The sequence below is a fragment of the Pteropus medius genome, unplaced genomic scaffold, assembly GCF_902729225.1.
Source record: "Pteropus medius unplaced genomic scaffold, Ma_sr-lr_union100, whole genome shotgun sequence".
Lineage (NCBI taxonomy): Eukaryota > Metazoa > Chordata > Mammalia > Chiroptera > Pteropodidae > Pteropus > Pteropus medius.
Genome location: NW_024353908.1, coordinates 10368550 through 10394996, shown reverse-complemented (window position 1 = coordinate 10394996; position 26447 = coordinate 10368550). Strand labels below are relative to the sequence as shown.

General features: G+C 36.1%; 1 long non-coding RNA gene across 1 annotated transcript in view; it reads left to right on the top strand.

Annotated features, from left to right (window-relative positions):
- LOC120593806 (uncharacterized) overlaps positions 1-26447 on the top strand; it is a 98260-nt gene that overhangs the window by 18151 nt on the left and 53662 nt on the right. Inside the window, exons 3-4 of the long non-coding RNA XR_005650450.1 lie at positions 8762-9013; positions 14437-14601. This is a non-coding gene — a long non-coding RNA (uncharacterized LOC120593806). The remainder of the gene's footprint in view (positions 1-8761; positions 9014-14436; positions 14602-26447) is intronic.

Below are 26447 nucleotides of genomic sequence, written 5' to 3'. Positions count from 1 at the left end.
CTCTCTCTCTCTTTTTCTTCTTCTCTCTCTCTCCCCCCTGCTCACCTCTCTCTCCCTCTCTTTTTCTCTCTCCTTCTCTAACTTCTTACCTAGAGTTGTACACAATGCTGCGCTGTCTTTGTCTATTAGGGCTGCAATAACTAAATACCATCGGCTGGGGGCCTTCTAAATAACAGAAATTTATCTTTCAGTTCTGAGAAGTCCAAGATCAAGTTGTTTGGTGAGGGCTTCCTGGTTCATACATGGCCATCTTTTTGATGTGTCTTGACATAGTAGAAGGGGCAAGGGATCTCTCTCAAGCCTCTTTTATAAGGGCACTGATCTCACTTGTGAGGGCTCCACTCTCATGACCTAGTCACTTTCCAAAGGCTCCACTTCAAAGTATCATCACGTTAGCCATTAGGTTTTAACATACGAATTTTCGGGGGACACAAACATTCAATGTATAACACTAGTCCCACTGTATGGCACAATTCCTTGTGGTATCTCTATACTCTGCCCACACGTCTGTAAATTACTCCTTTATTAATCTCTTCTTGAAATACCCAATTTGCCTATACTATTGTTTTCCTATTGGGACCCTGACTAGCCTTCAAATCAAGGATAAACTTGATGTCATCATCATTCTAATTTGATTAGGGACCCACTAAAAACCAACTGAGATAAATTTTTACTTCTGTAGGTAGGGAAAAGAATCTCCAGGCTGAATAGGAAGCATTTTGTTTAAATGTAGTTAGTTAATGTTTAAAGTAATTAACTGCCTAGAAAGACCTGTACTCTCCTCTGAGGCATGGTGATGCTTCCCTCATTTGGATTCCACAGATTATAAAAGGTCTCGTAATGAGATTGATATAAGAAACAGCAGAAGATTCTTTTTTCTCTTGGATTAACTCACAGAATGAGAGATGGGGTAATACATAAATCCCATGCAGTTCCAGTTCTAATGCGTTTTTGATCATTTTGTTTTGTTCTGTTTTTGTTTTTCATCTCTATGGTTTCACCTTCTTAATTAATTTCTTTTTTCTTTTTTTTTATTATTCCTATACTCTCACTTCCCTCCCCTTTGGCAACTATTAGCTTGTTCTCTGCATCTGTGGGTCTCTTTCTGTTTTGTTTTTCTTATTAATTTATTTTGTTATTTTAGATTCCACATATAAGTGAAATGATACCATATTTGTCCTTCCCTGTCTGACTTATTTAATTTATCATAGTACCCTCTAGGTCCATCCATATTGTTGCAAATGGAAAAATTTTATTCTTCTTATTGCTGAATAATATATATATATACATATATATATGTATAATATATATGTATATATGTATATACATATATATTATGGAATACATATATGTGTGTATGTGTATCTATCTATCTATCTATCTATCTATTTATATATACCACATCTTCTTTATTCATTTATTAATGTACATCCAAGTTGCTTCCTAGATATACATTAATACAGTAATCTTGCTATTACTAGTAATGCTGCAATGAGCATAAGGGTGCATACATATTTTCAAATAAGTGTTTTGGAGTTTTTTGGATAAATACCCAGAAGTGGAATTGCTGGATCATATGGTAGCTCTATTTTTAAAATTTTTAGGAAGCTCCATACTATTTTCCATTGTGACTCCATTAACTTATAATCTCACCAACAGTGTAAAAGATTCTCGTTTCTTCACATCCTCACTAGCACTTACTTGTTACTGATGATAGCCATTCCAACAGGTGTGAGGTGGTATCTCATTGTGGTTTTAATTTACATTGCCCTGATGATTATGAACGTCTTTTCATATATCTGTTGGCCATCTGTATGTCCTATTTGGAGAAATTTTTATTCAGGTTCTCTGTGTATTTTTTAATTGGATTGTTTGGGAGATTTTTTGGTGTTAAGCTACATGGGTTTTTTTTTATATATATTTTTATTCTGTATCCTGCAATTTTGCTGAATTAATTTATTATTCTAAAAGATTTTTGGTGGAGTCATTAGGGTTTCTATATATAGTATCATGTCATCTGCAGATGATGAGAGTCTTATTTCTTGCTATCTGATTTAGATGCCTTTTATTTCTTTTCCTTGTCTGATTGCTGTGGCTTGAACTTCCAAAACTATGTTGAATAGAAGTGGTGATAGTGGATATCCTCATCTTGTTCCTGATCATAGATGAAAATCTCTCATTTTTTTCACCATCGAGTTTGATATTAGTTATGAGTTTGTTATATATAGCTTTATTGTGTTGTGATATGTTATTTCTATAACCATTAAATTGAGAGTTTTTATTATAAAAGAATATTGAATATTATCAAATGCTTTTTCTGCATCTATTGAAATGATCATATGGTTTTTAACCTTTATTTTGTTAATGCTATGTGTCACATTGATTGAGTTTTGGATGTTGAACCATCTTTGCATCCTTGGGATGAATCCCACTTGATCCTGGTATATAATCCTTTTAATGTGTTGTGAATCTGGTTTACTAATATTTTGTTAAGAGTTTTTGCATTTGTGTTCATCAAGAATAATGGCCTGTAATATTTCCGTAATATCTTTGTCTGGTTTTGGTATCAGGGTAATGCTGGTTTTGTAGTATGAGTTTGGAAGCATTTCTTCTTTAATTTTTTGAAATACTTTAAGAAAGAAAGGTATTAATTCTCCTTTGAATGTTTGGAAGAATTATTCTGTGAAGCCATGCGGACCTGGACTTTGGTTTGTTGGGAGTTTTTTGATTACTGCTTCGATTTCGTTGCTAGCAGCTGATTTGTTTAGATTTTGTATTTCTTCCTGAGTTTTTGATCATTTTGGGGTCTTAAATTGTTCCATGTAGAATGTCAGCCATTTTGAAAGCTGAAAAACCCAACTCTTCTTTAAATATTCACACCAAATCTTATAAGAACAACTCTGCTGGGCCTATGAAATATAAATTGGTTCAAAGGGGGCAAAGTGAGGAAATAGATCATAAGGAATCAAGCGTTCATGAAATATCTTTGAATCAGCTCACTCTTATACTGTCCAAGACCAATCAATTCCAAGCAAATTACTAAGCCAAACCATAAGAAATTACTATCATTCTGCCATTTTCTGATTACAAAATGGCAATTTCCTCACCCCAATAATTTTAATAAAACATCGCAATAATTTTAATAAGAAAATGGCAATTTCCTATGGCTTAACAGATGAATTTTGCTATTTTTTTCAGAGAATATGGCCCTTATTTACTTCCCTGTTTCTTGGAAGTATTTTTTTCTTACTTTAGTAGTGAATGCTATATATTTTTCTATTGGCTTGTGATAATATACTCAATAGATGAGCATACAAACTTATCATAATATTTAATCTTTTGTTAGTGATCTATTTATATAAGTTGCAGTGACTTGTTCCCTATATTTACTATATAAGGATTTCTGATAAATACACATAAATCAATACAATTCCAGAAGGTAAAAACCCAATTTGCATTAGAAACTAATGCCTAGAAATATGTAATCTATTAATGATCATTTTGACTCATACCCTGGTGGCTATTAAAAATTCTACTCTGTCAAAATCTTTAGAAAAACATTTAGTCTTAATGGTAAGACTTTTATTCTGCCATCTACTTTACATAATTGTACTTCCTCATAAAACTAAAAGTTCACCTACCAATTTTCAACCAATATTAATGTATCCTTTTCAATGATGGCTTGTGCACATTTAAGATTTAAGCTTAAAAAGAGGTATTTTCTTTAATGTAAAAAAAATACCAGCCAATTGCATACAAGCCAAGATTATGCAATAGGTAAATCCACTCATAGGAAGAGTGATTAGGCATTATTACTATTGGATTGCAGTTTTCCCAAATGGAGTATGTTGAGCTTTTGGAAAAAAGTTAAAAATAAAATCATCCTCTGAAACTAAAGCTAACAAAATCAACACAATATTACGAAATTAATTCTTTGAAAAAGTAACATACCAAATGATAATCTGTGTTTATAAGACAAGAGTGTTTCCTAAAGGCATCTAAAGAAAAATCTATTCAGCAACCACCTCTTCTAAATATACATAAGATACAACTATAGTCCAGTTAACTCTAAGACATTATGTTATAAAAGATGATTTGGACAAAGGCTGAAGAGTTCGTGTATAAAATATTTTGCCTTGTGGTCATATCATATGCTAACAACTTTTTAAGTTGGAAACTTAATTTTTATTATCATAGGTATATTAGTTTCCTGTGACTATGGTAACAAAGTACCATAAAATTGTGGCTTAAAATAGAAGAAATTTATTTTCTTACAGTTTTGGAGGCCAAAAGTCTGAAATCAGTATCACCAGGCCAAAATCAAGGTATTGGCAGGCCCCGGCTCACTCCAGAAGCTCTAGAGGAGAATCTAGCTCCTGGTGGCTGCCAGCATTCTTTGATTTGTGGCTGCATCACGCCAATATTTAAGGCCAGCATCTTCAAATCTCTCTCTGTTGCTTCTTCACATCACCTTTTCCTCTACGTGTTTCTGGTCCTCTTTTACTTAGTTCTTATAAGGATACATGTGATTGCAGTTAGAATCTTTCCTCATAATCCAGGATAACCTCCCTACCTCAAGATCCTTAGCTTAACTATACCTGTAAAGACACTTTTTCTTTATAACACAGCATGTACAGATAGCAGGGATTAGGAAGTGAAAAATGTTGGGGAGCCATTTTTCAGACTACCACAATAGGGAATATTAGATAAAGCTCAGTAGTGAACTGGAAGGACTAGACATTAGGAAACTGGAGCCAGGTCCTTACTTTGTTACAATCTATTTATGTTTCCTTGAGAAAGTCACTTCGTTGAAATTCACTTTTGTCATCTATAATATAGGTGTCAGGTTTAGGGAAACAGATGTTCCCTAAGGTTCTTTTCAGTTTCAAAATTACATTAGGCATAGATAGAACAGATCAGTCAGCACTTATTTTTCTTTCTCTAAGGGTAGGGAGAAAGAGAGAGAGCAAGAAGGAGAAAGAAAGAGGGAGGGTGAGATAAAGAGAGAGGGAGGGAAGGAGAGAGTGGAGAGAGAGAGAGAGAGAGAGAGAGAGAGACTAAGAAATTATATTTGGAGTATTTAATAGATACAAACTTTTCAACCACCAGAGAGGTACCAGAATGTTGGAATCAGGGTAAATCTCCAGCCGATAGATATTACACATCCCGCAAGACCATAGAGACAATGCCCTTCATTCTGATTCAGAGCTCACAAAGAACTTTCTTACTGTTCTTTGTTTCAACTACCTGGATTTCAGGAAGTCTTGACCCCTAGAAAAAATATATCTTCTCTTGTAAATTGATGAGCTGCTATTCTGGCCAAGAAGCTAAACTTTAGTGATTTTTTAGGCCTGACCACTAACTAAACTAATAAAATGTAGTTTCTTAGCATCCTTCTATTCAAATTACCTGGTGAGTTTATTTTGAAAGTGCCTGGCACTTATTATTTTATTTACCAAACATTGATCTAAAGCCAACAACAACAACAAACAACAACAACAACAACGACAATAATGTATCTCACTTGCATTGAAGATTACGTCTTACAGGCACAGTGCTAAGCACTCTATATGAATTATTTCATTTGCTGTTCATAATTTTCCAATGAAATAAGGTCTTATTCAACAAATCCTGCTGTATGCCAGGTATGTGATTGATACTGGGGATGTAAAGATGAGCACAACCTTGATTTAAAAGAACTTAATGTCTAAAAAAAACACAAATATTAAACAATCACAGAAATAAATGTAGCATTTACAGTTGTATTAATTGTTACCTGCCCGATGGAGATACATGATACTATTGTACTCATCACAGAGATAAAATAAATCACTTTGAGAGAAATGGTGTGACTTGTTCTGGGTTACAGTCTAAGTAAGAAGAAGAACCCTATTTTTGGTCCAGGACTATTAACTTCCAAACCCCACTGGTAGCTACTCTGCTATGCCTTGCCCCATGCCTAGTTTCTTGATCACTATTTGAAGTTCAACATGCTTGTCTTTTCTATTGGCAACCTTTAAGTGGTCATTTTCCCACCATGACTGCTTGGCACCAAAGTTTAGTTTTATTGACTCTTTTGAACATTCCTAATATGTGGAAATTCTAAAAAGAGCCCTCAAGCCATTTCTGGAGTCTATAACACAGACTTGCTATCTCATTCTATAAAGAGTTTGATTCCAGGCCCACTTCTGAAAAGTGAAAGTGTGTATTCTGTAAATTCCTAAAACTGACAAGAACCCTTTGGCTATTATTCAAAAATGTCTAATACCATGAACTAAAGTGGTGAGTTATTTCCGCACTCCACACACAACCCCTCCACCCTTCAAAGTAGAGTGCTAAAACTATGTTTACCATTGGGTGCAAAACCATTTCCCCTTGAAGATAATGTGAAATAATTTGACAATGATGGTGGATTGGAAAGCTATGTTGAAACAAATTTATTTAAATCTTCTATGATTTAAGAATTTTGTTTTAACTGACCATGCTTGTGTGCAATAAACTTTTCATATGAGAATTAAAAATTAAACTTTACATACTGTTAACTAGATATGGCATTAGTAAACACAACAATTTCCTCTTATAGTAACAACTACACTAAGTGTGAACTTACTTTAAATTTATTTTTTCCCCAGGATACAGTCACTTTTTCACATAGAAGCAATATATTGCTATGTGGGCAAAGCCAGAAAAATCCGATATTCACCATGTACTTTGTAGTTTCTATAAGTAAATGTGAGCAGAAATTTTGACTTTACATCTGGTGTAATTAAAAACAAACAAACTTAATTCTTTCTTTTACATTTGTACATAAGATTATAATACAAATTAGCCGTTTGGAGGAAAAACTTGATATGTTATTTTATTTTTTTTACCATTTGAATCCATGGTGAAAATAACTTAAGGAGGTGTTTTTCTTCCTTTAGAATAAACAGTCAGTTTTGAAGAGCTTTCCTTTGAGCTACTCACTGGCAAACTAGTTAGCAAATCAAACAGTGACCCCACAGATTTACATAATCATCATTACATATTCACAGCAAGGATTGTGACCATGTCAATAGCAGAATTTAAATTGGTATACCAACTACACAGTTGCCCGGTCTCATTTAAACTGGTGACAAATGCCATTTAACCTAAAGAGACTGCTCTTCCATTCATCACTCCTTCCTGTATATCTCTATAATCTCTTATAGCAGAAGATTCCTGAGAAATCATTTTCATTCTGCCTAGAACTGGTCAACCCTATTTTAGAAATCCTAAAGTAAATACTTCTAATCCCTGTCTTCTTTAAGTGATCAGTCAAAGGATACATGACATGTCCTTTTAAGTGCCAAACAGCTGTTTCATTTCCCAATTCGAGGATAACACTGTAAATGATAGTTCTAAATAAATATAAAATGTAATCTACTGATAAGGACAATGTAAATATTTATGGCTATTATGGAAACAAACGTACACATTTTTTTAATATTCTCCAGAGGCTGAAATCCATCCATTGTAAATCTTTGCTGGAAAAAGTCTCTGGTAGGTTCTGCTGAGAAAGTGGGGATACATGGGAGTTTTGCATTTAATCTGGTTCAGGCTCTAGAAGATGCGTACAGGAGGGTGATTATAAAGGGAAGGGCCACCTTTAGTAAATTGCCTTTCAGAATAGAAGTTGGATTCCCATTGTTCTCCTGGTTTCAAATTCTTATTGGAGTGAGATTGTATGTCCCCTTGGTGAGAGAAGACACAGTTTGCAGTGTCCTGGGCAATGTTTTTTTCTAATGAGAGCCCTACTTTAGTTTTTGCACACACAAGTAACTGCAAAGATTGAAAATATTGCTTCAGTATGACAACATTTGTCTTTTTTTCAGATAAGACTTTATACCATAAAGCACATAAAAAGAAAAACAAAAGACTATATACTATGCATCACAAACTCGCCACCGATTTTAGGCAAGCTCTTTTTTATTTTAGGCCATACTTCTCTGGACCTTACTTTTCCCATTATTAAAAGAGATTGTGCTACAGTCCCTTCTAACTCCCTTATTTTGTGCTTTAGAAAACAGTTTGGATATCTAAGTACTGTAATTTGACTTTAAAAAAAGATTGATTATTTTTCAGCTACAAACATGAAAGAATAAAAAGAGAGAAATCACTTCTTTTGCAATTATTAAAGTTTTCTCAATGTGTGTATGTGTATATACACATACGTACACACACACACACACATATAGATTGCTGAAGACACATATTGAATTCTGCTTCTGTGACCTTGCTACTGTGAAAATTTCCTCATGTCATTAAATACTTTGTGAAAATATGACTTTTAATGCTGCATAATATTCCATTGTATGGATGAATTGTGATATATTTAATAGTAACTAATGTGAGATATTTAGTTATTTTCTAATATAAATGATCTCTCATCTAAATGCCTGTCTCTATTGCATTTTAGTTTCTCACACTCTATTTTATCTCTTGTGGTTGACTCAAATTTTAAGACTGGGAAGACAGAAAGATGCAATTTTGAATCCCTGCCTAATGCTTGCTGGCAGTAGGATCTCTGTAGATGTTTAACTTCTTGGGGATCACAGGTTCTGAATCTCCCAAATGGGAACCACAAGCCATTGTGAAGGGAGGGCAATCTGTATGTCAAGTGTTTGCTACACAGAGGCTCTTTCTCTCTTTTTCTTAATACAAGAGTCAAAGGTGTCCGTGATTAGGTTTCATCATCTCAGTGAGAACTCCTAGAATTATGTGAAAATTTTTCTATGTTCAGATTTTTTTCAGGGGAAAAACCACAAGGATAATAAGCACTGCAAATCTCCTTCCTGCTCCATGGCTTTCCATTTTGCCGTAAAATAATAGGACTGGCATTTGCCTGATCCCTAAGGGCAGCCATATTTGGCTCTGATTTCTCTTTGAATATCCTCCACATCTGTTGGTGAGCTTGCTGTTCAACATGAACCCAACCTGACACATGAGCTCTATGCTGACATTCCAAGGTACTCAGTCCATTGCATGGCATACCGTAAGTACTTGGTCAATGTAACTTGTTGCTGATGTTATTATATATATGAAGAAAATTTTAGGAGAGATACATACATCAAATTAAATAACTGGCCTGATCGTGGAATGCATGGTACATATGAATGGAGAGTGGACATCTTTTCTCTCTCTCTCTCTCATTCTGTCAAAACTGAGACCTGCATCCTGAAACACTTCCAGGTTTCATTTATCTTACATAGATTTATTAACAGATTAAATGAGCCAGAGACTATGATTTCTATTATATCTTCAAAAAAAAAAAAAAAAAAAAAAAAAGGATGTGTGCAGGGGAAGGAATTTGGCAAGAGGCAAATTCCTCTAGCCTCTTGGCTCATCTCATCTGTCTTGAATAATTTAGACCACAAGTTGACTAGGCAGAGGGAAAGCTGCTGAGATTCTTTCTAACTTTGTGATTCTCTGATCTTACAGATGGTCTGTTTGACAGATCTCTCAAAAGCAAGTGCTTTTTAGAATGTCCATTACATAACTGGGCTGCTTAGGCTAGTGGGTATTGGAAGTTCTTAGGGGTAGGTCACCGTATGCATTTGAAATGATAAACTCCTAAAATATTTGATTTATGACTTTCTGCTTACAGCAAGAACACTCTATGACATCACTCAAGGAAAAAAAAAAACTTCTTGTTTTGTTTTCTTTCACTATGTATAACTAGTGTTTTTGGAAATATCTAGAAACTAACTCAGATCATCAGAAATGAGTAATCCAGGAAAATAGTGCCTGGACTCAGTTTGTCCATAGATTGGCTTAGGGAAGTGAATGTTTTGGAAAGACCTAGTTTGTGTTGAGCAAGCCAGTTTTCAGCAGCAGGACTGAGAGCATTACTGTGTGTGAAAAAATTATCTGCATCATTTTCCTGTGTATGCTCAGAAGCCAAATCAGAGGCAGTATCCCAGTCTTGGAGCCTGCTTCCTTTTTTCTTTAACCCATGCTAATTAGGTCAGTTAGAACAAGCTCTTTTTCTGCCATTTACTTTTGCCTGCTGTAATGGGTTTTTACAGTGTACCCCCAGTGAATCACCCCTTCCTGCATCCATGCCTTTATGCAGTCCCCTCCTACATGGACTGGGCTTAGCCATTTGACTAGCTTTGTCCAATGAGACATCAGTACATGTAATGCAAGCAGAGGCTTGAAAAGCTCTGTGCGTTGTGGCTTGTCTCTAGGAATGCTACCATATGAGAAGGGTTTTGCTACTAAAGCTCAGACTCTCTTCCTAGAAACACATGAGCTATGAGTTACAGCCCGCACTAAATGCCACAAATGTGAGTGAGGTCATCTCAGAACCTCCAACCTCAATTGAGCCACTAGATGACTGCAGTTTCATGCATGATGCCAGATGAGACATACAAAACTACCCAGCTGACTCCAACCCAAAGTGTAAATTAAATAGCTGTTTTAAGGTACCAAGCTTTGTGATAGATAACCAAGACACCTAGTTTTGACAGGGTAGAGACTGACAAATTCACTGACTGCTGCCTATTTAGTTAATGCTCATGCAGTTAACTTTCCTCCACAGTTCACAAGGGACTCAGAGATGAGAAGATGAGGCAAATGGATGAAGGCAGAAAGAGATAGGATAGTATGAAAGAGATCACTTTTCCTTTTTCAGGTCTTTCTATTCAACATTTAACTTTTTTGGATGATTGTGCAGGTCTTTCTATTCAACATTTAACTTTTTTGGATGATTGTGCTGGGTTCTTCTTAACTGAATGTTAATAGTAGCTAAATAAACCTGCTTCCCTGCCCCAGACACTATTTCTTTGGGAGGTTTCTTGGGAGAGCCAAACCTTATGTTTGATTCACACGCTTAAATACCAAGGGATTGTCTTTCAATGGAATGCCACTGGGTTCTGCGGTATGAAATTAAACATTTCATCACAGGTCAGGCTTTCCTTACTCTTGATGTTCTGAAACATGAACTGCTATCTCTGGCACAATATCAATGTGTAGCTTTACCGAAGCAAATTTTTTTTTTCTTCCTCCACTTTAGCTAGAATATAAGTAGTTACTGCTAAGTAATGCAAATTCCTTTCGTTCATCTACAAAATTTAATATTAAGCTTAGAATGTTTTAGCTTTTAAAATCTTATAAATATTGTAACATAAGGCAATATTGTTTATATTCAGATATAAATGTGCAGCAAAATAAACAACATCCTCTAGGTCTTCTAAGTTTTAATTTTTCCCAACACAGTTTAACTAAATAAATAATATCTAGGCTATTCATCTGAAAATGAATATGTCTTCTTGCTTCCATATGTCCAATGCCACTGTATTTCCTCAAAACCCTATTCTGGAAAGAATGTAAGAATATAGCTAGAAAATTCCCCACTACTCTCTATCTTAACTATTATGTGTTGAAAGATAGTCTGAAATTAAAAAGCTATTGTTTATTAGGATTAAAGGCTGTTGGATTCTTCGAAAGAACACTTCTAAAATTACATGGATGGACAAACAACCTGAATAAAGAAATGAGCCAACTTTCCCAAGAGCTTCCTTGGCTGGCTGAGTCACTGAATGGCAGCTGACAAAATTTTCAATAATGCCAACTCAGCTGGTTCTGTAATGCTGTGTACCCCAAACATAATTAAAAATGTTAACAATTTTGTAGCATTTATCAGAACATATTCTCCCCACATACCTTCAGTGACTTGGTCACAACTATTAGACACAAATAACTCTTGTTTTACTTTATCTACTAAGATTACTGCCCCTAGGCAAGTTGCTTGACTGTATCATTCCCAAACCTAGGGAACTCCAAAACCTAGCAGATGGATTGGGGGTGGGGTGGGGGGTCATTTCAGCAGCATCCCTTTGCTATTTTAGAATATCATAAACAATTAAGCCCCCTTGGATATTTACAGAGGAGAGAAATGTATATGCTTTTGGTTATTTTCTGTCAGTTGCTTTTGTTAAGTTTATCCACACATCAGTGAAGTGATGATGGTTTTGTCATAGGACTTGTCATGTTGGAAGGGACTTAAGAAATCATCAAATTTTCCCCAACATTTTATATTTGGGAAATTGAAGGCTGTCAATGTGAAAAGACTTACTAGCATCTGAGTCTTCTAAACTGTTAATGCACTGTTTCTGTACCATGCTATGGAAATGTAAGAGTTTGGATCTTTGCCTCTGGAGCTAGGATAACCATGCAGACCACGTAGGCCAATTCTCAGGTCTAGAAGTAGTCATGAATGATCAAGATGAAACAATATCAAGCTTTCTTAAAAGATAAGAGTAAATGCATATTAAGCACCTACCTAACATCTTACATGTAATATAGAGTTCTGTATGTCATTATGTCTATACCATCTGTATAGACAGATGGGTGCTAGAGTGTTATCTTCCTTATTAGGCTGCTGGTCACAAATATACTCTGCCGCCTTCAGTACTGTGCCAGAGTAGACATCATGTCTTGATCACAGCATTCTTTCCCACTGATTTAGAATCCTTTTGAAGACATCACTTGTAACAGCCACTACCAAGCTGACTCTAAATGAAACTTAACTTAGTGTGCTTGAAGATCAGAATCTGTGTCTTGTTCACTACTGTATTCCCTCACCAGGACTCTCATAGTGCTTTGTGCATACTCAGTAAGTATACTAAAAACATACAATCAACTTAACACCAGTGTTATAATTACAAGAGTACAGCCAGGGGAAAATTAGAGGTTGGGGATTGCTATTTATTCTGAAAAATCCCAAGGCTCTCTAAAACCTCTTATAAGGTTGCTAAGAGGAATTACTCAAAGGACCAGGTTTCTGCTAGGTCAGAGAGACATCTTGGCTCCTCAGAGCTCCTTTCATAGTTAACACAAGAGTGCTGGGTATGAGTCAAGGGGCACCTGGACCTGAGCTGAAGTTATGCAGTTCTACTTGGAGCTTCCAAGTCAGTGGCGCCAGTGGTGGTTTCCTCAATTATTTCAGACCAGCGTCTCCTCCCTTAGCCTTGGTTCTGGATCTTTGTGGCTGGACACTCACCCACCCTGGCTCCACATGAATAATTCAGAGATGTGGCTCAAAGCCAGAAGCTGCCCCAGCATTCCAGATTCCACCCCCAACTCTCAGATGGTCTTTACTTAATGCCACCAACAGTCAGGGAAAACATGGATGATGGCTCCCAACATATCCCTTCTGGGGTTGAAAAAGTCCAAGAAGAAGAGATGAGTATTTGTCTCCTGTGAAGTTAAGAAGATATAAGATAATCATCAAAATATGCTCATTGGTAATACAATTAGAGGTGAATCAAATCTAATTAGATCTGTTAAGTCTGGTGAAATGTTTAATTAATCTTAAATGGCTGCCTCTGAATGTTGCTTTGCATTAATTTCTCAGACAAAACAGAAACATCATAGCTCAAGTCATAGACTGCAAGATGGGTGTCACCCTACACTACACTGATGAGTAAATACTAATATAACTGAGATGATGTTATAGGCATTTAGAAAAGGAGTTTCAAATTTAAATACCTTCAGGGAATAGCATGGGATTTGAAGTGTTCAGTCGAGCAGTAAGACAACAAAACGGTGGAGGGTATTAGTGATGAACCTTTTAATTTGGGGGGCTTAATATTTAAATTAAATATTTTTACTTACGCCTGGCCATTCAAAAAACAAACAAACAAACAAAAAACAAAAAGAAACACCCATCTGCAGGCCTAATTTGGCCAATCCACAGGAGTTCATGACCTTGATTTAGAGACTTTATATAAATGAATTTAAATTCTTTAAAAATATATTCCTGTGCTCAAACGATAGATAAATCATCCAGCAAGGTCGAGTTATTTTCCAATTCTGCACTTCCATCTACACTCTCTATCCCATCAATATAAAAATGGGCAACTGACATCTCAGGAATTAAACCAGCTCTTTAACTATAGAATGAGAGTCAGGGCCAATATGGAAAATATTTAACCAGCAGTATGGTAGAGGTTTTGGCCAATGAGAATGGATGCCAACTGAAGAATCAGAATCCCCTTAGGGAGCTAGGCACTTAGTTCCTGAAATGTGAGGAGGTTTGAGGAGACTCAGTGGAGGGGCCAGGGAAGCTAAAGTGAGAGGGGAGTCATTTAGAGAACTCAGGCAGTAACTGTTTACCCAGTACTCGAGAAATATTTAATACTTTAATAACCAGTACAGCTGCTCTGGTACCTATTAACTGAATATCCCAGGATAGGAAGCACATTCTGAATTTCATCTGAGAATCTCTCCCATCAGACTGTCTGCTTAGCCTTCAAGACTTGTTTGCAAATTATGAATTCTAACAGTAACTGACCTGGTAGTTGGGGCATACCCAGTTCTGCTTGGATACTCTGCCATTTAGCTCACAAGGGGAAACCTTAGTAGAATACAGAATACTTACAGCCTAATAATTTTTATTTTCATACCTGACAGGAGATAAACTCACAATAATTGCATCAGGGTTAGAGATCTTAGCAGATGACATACCTTCCACTTTTCCCAAGAGGAAATATACCTGGATCATTCTCTCTGTCTTCGCTATACAGTATGGAATGAATTTGGAAAGGACAGTGGAAATTTGCGGAGGACTGAGCTTAGGTAAGGCTGAACCTAAAATCTTCTAAAGCCTCTGGTCCCATTTGTTATAACCTAAATGGCCTAAAATGACGAGGCAATGTAGTGCAGGGGTTAAAAGGATGAGTTTTGAGATAAACAGATTTAATGTGAATCCTAATGCTACTTTACTTGCTGTAAGATCATTGAGCAAGATAATCAACTTTAAAATGAGTGTAATAACACCAGTTGTATAGAGGTATTGTGAATATCAAATAGGATCATATGCGTGTATGTACCTCTGCCTGGGCACACAGAAAATATACAAATATAGTTATGTATGGTTATGGAATGTGAGTTAGGTCATTTGTTACTATGAGAGGGGACTGCTGTCTTTGTAATGCAGAAGACATGTTGGTTCATATGTGATTTTATTTTTCCCTAGAAAAGGGGAACTGGACTAGCGGGAGTCCAATTAAAAGCTTTAACCAGTAAAGAAAATGTCCTCAACTTGGCCTGCTATCTTGGCAGCAGGAGACCTTTCATTTGTTTTTAAAGACTATTTTAAACACACGTCCCCACCCCTGGGGCTCCTTCTCCAGGGATGGGCACCTTCCACCTTGCTCAGCTTTCAGTTCATGGAAGTTTGCACTTCCTCTTATGCCCACATCAATGGCAGCCCCACTGCTCAGAGCTTCATTTTCATCTGTATCCTCTCAGCACCTACAAGCCCTGCCCCTGCTTAGGCACTACTAGCATCTCCACATTATTTGTGTGTGTGAGAGTGTATAACCTTTTTAAGTACCAGCGTGGCAGCCTCCAGCCATGGCAAGTTTTCCACCTTGGCTGGCCAAGTTATTTCCCCATGGACCAGTTGTTTTGCAAGTGTTCTTATTGCAAAGGTGTGTAGGTTTTGAGTGGTCTGCTCCTAACCTAATTTGTCCAGATCTTGGTTATTTTCCGTGCTTATTTTTGCCCAGCAGGAGATTTTTTTTAGGAATGCAAATATCACATTATGAGGATAATAGTGGACAATAGGGAAAGTGTTCTAAAATGAATGCTATTTCCTAGAGTACAACTGAGCTTGTTTCCCAGTCTCCAGAAAGGGGATCGAAGTTATGACTAGGCTTTTGCCAAGGTAAGTGGAATGCTGTTGGATTTTTTGGAGTTATTCCTCAGTCATTAGCAAAATAGTTAGGCATTGATAAAAATGGAAGACCCCGTTTCCCCTTATAGTGGCAGTAAGTACTGTTTATTCAGCATCATCTCTTGTGTTTCAGTAGAAGCACATTATATGTGTGTGTGTGTGTATATATATATTCTCTTTTAGAATTACAGCAACTCTATGTAGCACATTTTATAATCCATATTTTGTAGATGAGGAAACTGAGGTTGTCAGAGATTCTGGAATTGCCCAAATTTTCTTTGCCGGAACTCAAATTCTAACATCTTCTAACTCCAAAGGCTTAGCTCTCATACACCACTGGTACTGCAGATAGAAGATCATGTTTGCCTGGCCCTTCGTTAAGCTCTAGAGAAGCTCTTCCCAAAAATATACATATAATGTGAGCCACACATGAGAGCCACATGTGAACTTTTTAAAATTGTGGTAAAATATATATAACATAAAATTTATCATTGTAACCATTTCTAAGTGTATAATTTAGTGACATTAAGTATATTCATAATATTGTGCTACCATCACCACTAACCATTTCCAGAACTTTCTCATCATTCCAAACAGAAACTCTGTTAAACTCCATTAAACTCCAACTTTCCATTCCTCCCTCCCACCAGCCCCTGGTCACCTCTATTCTACTTTTTTTCTCTATGAATTTGCCTATTCTAGGTACCTCATATAAGTAGAATCATATACTATTTGTCTACTTTGTCTGACTTATTTTACTTAGCAAAATGTTTTCAAGGCTTATCCATATTGTAGTATGTCTCAGAATTTCATTCCTTTTTAAGGTTAAATAATACTCTATAGTATGTATATACTACATTTTGCTTATCCCTTCATCTTTTGATGGACACTTGGGGTATCTTGCATATGAATTTTAAATGTTCTAATAGCCACATTAAAAGAAGTGAAAAGAAACAGATAAAGTGAATTTTAAAAATATTTTTTGTTTAACTTAATATTTTCAAACTCATCATTTCAACATATAAGCACTGTAAAAATTATTAATAATATATTTTACATCTTTTATTTATTACTATGTCTTTAAAATTCTGTGTGTATCTTATACTTACAACACATCTTAATCCAGCCTAACCACATTTCAGATGCTGACTAAGCACATGAGACCAGGGATTACCACACTGGACAGCACTGCTTTATAGATTTAGTTGGGAGCCTTCTCTTTAATCATGTTTCTTTGAGCCCAAAACCTTAGTGATATAAATTTCCCATTTAGTTACTATGACACTTAAAGTCCCCTTTTCAATTATTTACAATCAATGTGTTTCTTTGTAACACCAGATTGTAAAAAATATAGGGAAATATAACATGGTTAAGATTAGGTCCAAGACATATGCACATATAAGGAATAATATAAGTAGTATAAAATTCATTGCCAAAAAGTAAGGAATACAAAACGACAACTATTTCTAGAGCAAACATATAGTTGCAAAACTGAAGAATTTTTCTTCTGATTTGTGAATTTTTTATATGCAGTTTATGAACATTTAAAAAATCATTTTCCTTAGGCATTTTATAAATTTTCTTAATTGAAAAGAAAATGACATGAAATCTGAATTATCATAGAAAACCTGGAATGATTGTACAAGAATAAATTAGGGAGACACCAATACATATCAGGATCATTATGGAAGAAAGGAGAACATTTAGAAGATGACAGCCTCCTGGATGCCACACTCTGGGCCTTGTATACACAAACATACAAAAATGTCCATTTCATATGGTTCGACATAATACACTACTTCATTTCTGCATGTGATGTGAGCAAATTCTTCATGAAAAGTGGACTTTAGGAGGAGCTTTGAAGAATATATACAGTTTACATAGGCAGAGGCTCTTTCTTGGGTATGGAGTCAAGTAGAGAGAAGGGTGTTAATATTATAAAAGCAGCAGCAATGATGGTAATAGCCGCTGTTTCTTGAGTACGTACAATGTGACAGACACTGTGCTAAGTATTTTATATAAGTAACCTCATTTAACCTTATTACAACCTTGCAGGAAAGATATTCTTATTCCCATTTGGAGGTTAAGATACTGAGGCTCAGAGAGATAATAAATAAGTTGACCAAGATCAATGTGTTATTTCTAATTCCAAAATATCCACCAACCATTCAGGGTGGCTGGGGCCTGAAGGGTTCCTAGAGCGTGGGACTTTTCATTTTAAAATAGGGACAGTCCTGGGCAAATCAGGAAAAATTGGTCACTGTGATGCCAGAATTCTTACTATATCATAGCAACTTGGAGTTCTTTGCCCACCAGTCTAAAGAGGCCATTTCAAGCTTTCTCATTGTTGACCTGAGCCAACAAGAACATTTTTTAGTGGACTTGGCAATAGTTTGAACACATGTCAGCAAATACAGGCATCCTACCATGAAGTTGGACAGAGCGTTTAGTAGGAAGCTTCAAGGCTCTTTCACTGTAATCTCTATGTCAGGAGTTCTTGACCTGGGGTAGAACTTGGGGTGAGGGAGTATCCATGGAATTACATCATTATTTTTATTAACATCTAACTAAAATTTAGCAGTTCCTTCAGTTGTGAATGAAGGCAACAAACCACAGCTGTACCCGTGACTTTATTACTTACGTAAATTGTAGATATTTTCATATCGCACTACAGTTTTTGAGATACTTCAAATCATCATTTAAACTCTCATCACTTTAAAATTGTGGTAATTATCAAATCTGCTGTTAACCCTGATATTTTATGTGTTAATTAATACATGTTTTACTGATCTGTTTTTGAAAAAGATATTTTGACATTTGCATTTCAATATAATTAGTTTGCTTTGCAATCTTATGCTCTTTATTTTACACATTTTAAAATATGATTCTCAGAAAGAGTCCGTGGCCTACAAGAGGTTAAAAACCTCTGTTCCAAACCAAGGGGTGACACAGGAATTCCTTAGATCAACAAACATCAGCAATTTCTCCATCCCTGACAGCCTTCACTATTCTGGTTGCTTTTTTAGAGGAACAGACCATTCCGCTTGGCTTTCAAATTCTAATCTCAGGCTCTCTCTAAAACTCTAATCTAATCCGGTTCAGTGGAAGAATATTGGGCCACAATTGACTAAATCCAGAAAATAAACATATTCAACATCTAGGAAGTAAGGGATAGGGCTTTAAACCCTAGAAGGAAGAAGCGTCCCTCACTCAGTCCAGCCTGCCCATTCCTCACAAGCATTTTTCTTCCCTGACCAATTGTGAGAGTCCCTTTGTGAATAACATGTCTGGATTAGTTTGCTGAACAATTGCCCCCTTTTAGTTAGCCTCTGATTGTCCTTGCTTTTGTGAGTCAAAAATCCTTAATCTTATTTGAATGCAATTTAATTCCCTAGAGAGCTGAGTCTTTAGTCTCGTAGTTTTATAAAGTGAGTGCTTAGAGAAAATGCATGAGAGCTGACATAATACTCCTTTAAAGCTAGGTCAATCTACGAAGGAAATAATTAGATAAATGTGTACTCCAACTGGGGAGAGGAGGAGGAAAAGTATTTCTTCACAAATTGCTTTTAGGACATTTAAGTGGAATTGAATTAGAATGTCAAGGGCCAGACAGCTCTCAAGAGGTCATTCGATCTAGTCCCCAGTTACTGGACAAGAGCACAGATATGAAAATCTAGCCCATACTTAAAAAGCTTTGGAGTGAAAAACAAACATTTTACCCAAGCAGGTCCTGCTAGGTAGGTAGGAGGAGGTTGTGAATTTGAAGGAATATTCATAATAAAATAAATAATAACATGTAGTTCATTAATCAATTAATTAATTAATTAAACACATATTTATTGAGTCTCTGCCATGTATCAGACTGTTCTGGGCTCTTGAGATAATCAGTGAGCTTACCTTCCAGTGTGGGAAGATAGATAAACAATAAACCTAATAAGAAAATTACGAGGTATGTTGGAAAGAGAGAAATGTGTTGAAAAACAGAAAAAAGAGAGCAGAGAATAGAAATAGAAGTGTTGAAGTATGGGCAGAGAAAGATATCTTCATAAACTTGTAAACATAAAAGCATTACTACATGTTAACAGCTTAGAATAGTGCCTAGCATTGTAAGTTCTCAATAAATTATATATTACACACACGCACACAGATATATATTTGACATTTGGTTAATATGTTAGATAAACTCATTTGGATGCAAGAGAGAGAAATAGATTTTGCTTAATTTAAGCAAAATAAGGATTTTATTAGAAGGATGGTACAAGCAGCTCTGAAGAACCAGAATCAGTCAAGAACTGGATGCCTGCAGAGAACCTTTCACAGTTTCACCTACCCAGGCCTAAGCATGGTGGGAAGAGCAAAGAAGTTCATCTCAGAAAGGCAGTTGGTGAAAAGATGATGCAGTAAAACGGGAGGATAATCTCATCCTAGTTAGTAATCCAACATAGATCTATAAAATAGATTAAGTTTATAAAAAAGGTAATGAAGAAGGGTATTAAACACCCCCAATACTAGTTATAACCCAATATCATGCTAAGTTTATTGAATAGGTTTTAATTTAGTAGCATTAAATATACACTAGGATTGTCTATCTAAAAAATTACCGAATTTTATTAGGAATAGACAGACTATAATTACAACCATGGTTAATTCACTCTTAGAAACCTATACATGGATTCTGGAGAATTAGGTAATCTCCGATGAGGGGATTATTGTCCCAAATGTAGTCAGCTGGGTACCAGATGAAGTGAAACCAAACCAGACATGTTCTCTTGACTTCAGATCATCTCTTTTCAAACCAAACAAAATCAATATTAGATAAAGCCATTTGTCCTGTACTTGGCTTCAATCCATATCAACCCTTTTTTCTGCCTTTGTTTAGATATATCCATATGGTTACTGCTCTGACACAAGAACTTGTCTGTTACCCATAGCAAAACCTGACTGCATTCAAGTCTAAAGGCATTGGAGCTCTGTCTGTGATCCATTAAAACTTGCTGTAGTATATCTGAGAGTGTAATTACCAGTGCACTGTGATTTACAAAAACTTTCTCATCTGAGACATAATATTTAAACACGTAATAGTTCTACTTGAGTAATTTAAACACTCGATTTGTCCCCTGAATCTCTCTTAATACGTACAAAGGTGGGGATTTACTTGCCACACTACCTCCCTCTGAATATTTTCCTTCCAGTCTCTGGGCACATAGGTTCCCTTATTCTCACGGAGTTTCTTTTTGGACAGAAATGTTACATGTTTCAATGAATCATGCTTATTTTGGAGATCAACACGATGCAGGTGTGTGATGATTTAGAGGAAGGATATGAGTCTGAGATATAAATGATTTGGATTTCAGATACGGTAGGCCAGAGAGACTTATTTTGTTATGACCGATGGAATGGTAATATATTTGGACATATGGAATTCACATTATGTCTAATTTTCTTCACTGTTGTTGGCAGGAAAGCCATAGCTAAAGAAATGGCTTTCTTTTCCCTTGTGGTATTGCTTAAGCAGTGGAGAGTCACCAACCCACATTTGGTTCTCGCATTGATAATCTGCTCAGGCTAACGAGTCACAAGCTGCCAGTTAATGATAGCATCTTCTGTCAGGTGTTGTGGGAGGTAAAGCTATTCAAATACAGACCCATTAACCATTCTAGACCTTACCAGACTTAGGAAGTACCTAGAGGAAGATAGTATTATATAATTTTATAGGAGGAAAAATCTGAGCTAGAAACATTAAATGTCTACTCCAAGAGAATTAGGACACAGATTTCCTTCTGAACTTCTTAAAACTTCAGAGGCAAAATGGAATATAGAGATGAACCAAGGCAGTGTTCACTAAAGTGTGTTATATTTGCCTATGCTGGTAGGCATAGCTCAGATACTAGGTGCTGGTACCAGGCATGATTCTAAGCACTTTACATATATTAACTTACCTTGAAAAATCTCACAAGAACACTCTGAAGTAGGCAGTCTTATGATCCTGATTTTACAGATGAGGAAATTGAGGCAAAGAGATGTTAAATGGCTTGCCCTACACCACAAAGCAAGTGGAATTTGAACCCAGGCTGTCTGCTTTCAGAGTCTGTGCTCTTAGCTAACATACTGTACCTGTTGGTTTCACATGTGTCGGTATTAATGTATATTTGAAACAAAAAGATAACTAACTAGCTATTATTTCTCTGGATAAGCCTAAAATATGCAGAGTACTGGTAATATATTTGGTACAGGTATGGTGCCCATATGTACCATGAATGAGTCAAATTTCCAGTGATGGGATCTTCTACAATAACACATTAGAAGTATGGGTATTATGATATTGTATGTTATTAAATTAAAGACAATGCACTTATATTAAATTACAATTTATTTTAAATTTACAGATGCATTGAATAGCTTTTTGTATGGCTTTATTCTTTCGGGCCTATATTTTTACCGCAAATGGAAAACATTTTGAAAATTGAGTAAGAGTGATTAAAGTTGGGAAACACTGATTTTAGTCCAAATCTTTTATTTTACAAGTGAGAAATTTAAAGTTTGGGTTGGTAAAGCAACCTGCTAAAAGTAAAGGTTAATTATTGTTAACAATGGTTAATGTTTTTTTGAACTCCTACTAGGTACTAGGTACCATTTTAATTGTTGTGAGGTTTATACTATTTAAATCTAATTACAACTTATAAGGTAGATTCTATTGTTGTTATCTCCATTTTATAGATAAAGAAACTGAGGCTTAGAAAGAATAGGCAACTTGCCCTGAGGTCACAAAGCTACAAAGGATGTAGTTCTGACTTGAACCTCAGTCTTTCTAATTTCAGAGCATAAGATGTCATCTTCACAACTCTATTTTCATTCATGTGCAGTCTTAGCAGTTAATTACAAAGCAATTTCCTCTCGATATTTCTTTCAGTGTCACATGACCTCCCACTGCCTCTGTCTACTAAGATTAGCTGTCATGAAATATAACTTTAGAAAGAAAAGGTGGAAAGTATTATGCTGAAATTTACCTTTCCCCCAAAATAACTCTCTGAAAAGTTTCAAAATAAATGCAGTTCAAAGCAGAAAGCTATTAACATATCTGCCGCAGTAGTAAACATTCTTAATTCTAATGTGATGAAATAATGCCATCAGAATACAAAAAAAACAATTTAATGGTTCATTCAGAAATGTTTTGTAATACCATATTAATATTTTCATAACAGTACGAAGTAACTTGTTAGAGATGAGCCAACTGTTATTTAACTTCTCTGAGAATTCTCCCTCTTAACCTTCTCCTGCTCCGACCCTCATCTTATCTTGTATTTTTAAATTTTACTGGGCACTAATACTACTTCAGGAACAAACAATAGCCTTTAGGTAAGTCTTTCATTAGAAAGAGAATCTCAAGATTTTCTTTATAAACAGCACCTTGTTTAACCACCACCCTTTGGTGATAATAAAATGAAGAAAAGTTAATAACATTCTGCTCTCATTTCCAGTCAAAGATGGTGGCTACAGAATAAATATCAATGCTTTATTTGGAGGCCAGAAAGCCTGAAAAAAAAAAAAATGGAACCCAATGGAGTGAAGCTGCCATATAAATTTAAGTAAGAAAATCTATCTATGGAGAGTACGATAACAGTTTCTTCAGTTTTCTCTTATCACAGTCATATAACCCAAACGTTATTATGTCCATTTTACAGACTTGGGAGACTGAGGCCACGTAACCAGTAGGGAGTAGAACTCAGATGAGCACCCATCTCCAACTGCTTGTAAACTCCATCATTCTACACTGGGACAGGAGGAAAGTTGGTGATACACAAGCAAGTTTTTAGAACACACACATTTATGATGTTTTTCCTCTCCTTGTTACTTCAGTTTCCTAAACACTTTTCCTGTGATTAACAAACTAAATTAATTATTGATGAGGCAACAGATGAGCACATAGAAAAACTCACTTGAACTGGATATGTTCCCTTTAAGTGGGGACTTGGGAATAGCATGGAGCATTGTTTTATTCTTCCTTCGAGAAAAGGCCTAGAGAATGGGTCAGTGCCCAGCAACCTGGTATTTGGGTATAAATAATTATTGCCCTCACTAAGGGCTGTTACTCAGGCCCCATTGTACCAGAAAGTATATCATCTCAAGATAAAAAGTAGAAATCTCATAATAAAATATTTTCATCCCTGAATACTGGGATGTGCCACAGTTCAAAGAAGAACTGTTTATTCCACCCATCGGGATGGAATTAATAATGTCCAGTCATAAAAGGTACCAACTCCAAGATCTAAAACACCCTCAGGATGATATCCAAACACTATACCATGACCCACAAAACCTTCCATGATGTGATCATTCCCGCCTCAAGGACTTCGTGGTTTCCATTGACATCAGGGTTGGTGCCTCTGTGTTCCAAACTCAGCTGAAATGTCACTTGCTCAGTCCTTTCTCTCGGTAGAGCATGACTTTTTATGTGACCTTTCAATTTCTTCTTTTCACAACATTGATTGCTGTCTGAATATTTGTGCTTTGATTTCCTGTTACTGCCTGTCTCTATCACTAAAATGAAACTCCCTGAAAGCAGGAATGGTCTCTAGTGCAGGAGGTTCCTCAATATCTAGAATAGTGCCAGGCATGTAGTAGATGCTCAATAAATACTTGTAATTATTCATTAATAAAACCAGGGGCGTAAATATACATTATATAATTATAGATTTTATAATAATCTTTTTTTTAAATATAAATACCCTGAGTTAAAAGGGCAAAGGCCATATAAAATGAAAGGTATCATCAGTAAATTTATTATTAGTTAGATTTTTTTTAGTATTAACTAAATTATCTTATTTTTATTAAACATCATCTGCAAGCTTCTTTTTTCTTCTTCTTGAGCCCACTGATATAACCTATGCACTACTTCTTCATCTCTTCCCCAGCCTTTTCTCTCTCCTCCTATTGGCTTTTATCAATCTGACCATATCATTCCCCAACTTGAAGCATTTCCATCACATGCCAATATGCTTAAGATAAAGTCAAATTCTAACATATTTTACAATTCTGAATAGCTCATATTTCTAGCTTCATTGCTTTTCTCTCACCTTCCTTTTTCTCTAGACTCCAGTCATTTTTTCCTTCAAGTTGTTAGAAATCACCAAGTTCTCTCTTGCCTCTGGGCATTTTCCTATTTCCTATCCCTCTGCCTGGAATATCCCAACTCACCAAACTAACATCTAATCACCTTTTAGCTTTGAAGTAGTGGTCACTTTCTTCTGAAATTTTCCCCAACCACCGCACTTTCTCCAGTCTGGACATCTCTAGTACCTATTCCACCCATTATAGCACTCATCAGACTATACTGCAGTTTCCAGCTGCCTGGTTTGTCTCCCCCGTCAGACTGCATTTGTTTTGCATACTCTTATACTCCAAGCTTTGAGCAGTATGCTTGGTACCTTGTTGTCACTCAGTAATTAAAAATAAATGGATAAATAAATAAATAAAATGAAGAGAGGCCTATTCCATGGTTTTGAAGGACAGCTCTACTTTGCCATGTGGAGACTTTCACTAACTATCAAAGTGTCTGATAAGCCCACTGTACTCAGAAATCACGTAGGCCCTCTCCCCTTTTTGAATGATTACCAAGAGGCATTGTAAACCCCAGGGGAGTCTTAGCTCCCAGACCCTGCCATTTACAGTGTAATGTAAGAAGTTCATTCCTGGAAGCAACATTGTTCATGGTGGTACCTTTCAGCATAGTGAAAACTCGAAAAATAGGGTGGTCTCAGCCAAGGGTCAAATTGCAGATACAGTGTTCTATGTATTTGGCAGTGCTCTGGAGACAAATACATAATCACAGAGGTATGCGATCTGGTCGGAAAATTCAGGCCAGATAGAATGACATGGGTAGAAATGCACACACACAAACACACATAACAATGAGCACTCTTATTTGTAAAAACCACATTAATGGATGGCAGCTCCCTACCTCTGAAGTGATTTATAAATTGAAATAATTGCCTCTTTGAACTGTTCAGATATTAATTGACCTATCACTAATGTACATACAGTCTCTAAACCATCCAAACATTACCTAAACATTTTATTCCCTTTATTCTGGAAATCCAAAAAACCACAAAAATAGGCTCTTTGTTCTGGTGCCAAGGGTCATAAAGGAAAAGCCATCATCTTTGATGACTTTGCAATTCTTATACTATTTCTTCATCAAATTAATTCTAAGTGAAATGGTGAGCACTCTGAGCTTGAATTAGTCTCCCCTCTGTGCTTCCTCTTTAACGGTCTCATCCCCAAGCACATAGATCTAGTTCTGACTCACATTTCTGGTAATGAGAGCAGGGCAATTCATTATTTTTTTAAATTAATCTTAGCTTTGGGTTCATACCACCATAGTTTGGGGGTGCCTGGCATTTCCTTCCTAAGTAAAATGAGGGAGAAAGTAAATTGGCTGAGGCCCAGGTGTACATAGAATGTGGCATGCTTTTTGGGAACCTATTCTGTGAGGGTGATCTTGACCTACATTGAAAGACAGGCAGAAAAGCATTGTGCTTAAGACAAGACTCTAGGGAAGTGGTTCTAAACTAGGGATGTTTACACACACACACACACACACACACACACACACACACACACCCATCGCTACCAAGGGAATTTGGGCAATGTCTGGAGACATTTGTGGTTGTTCCAACTTGTTGGGGAGGAAAGATTGCTGCTGGCATGTAATGAGTAGAAGTCAAGGATGCTGCTAAACATGCAA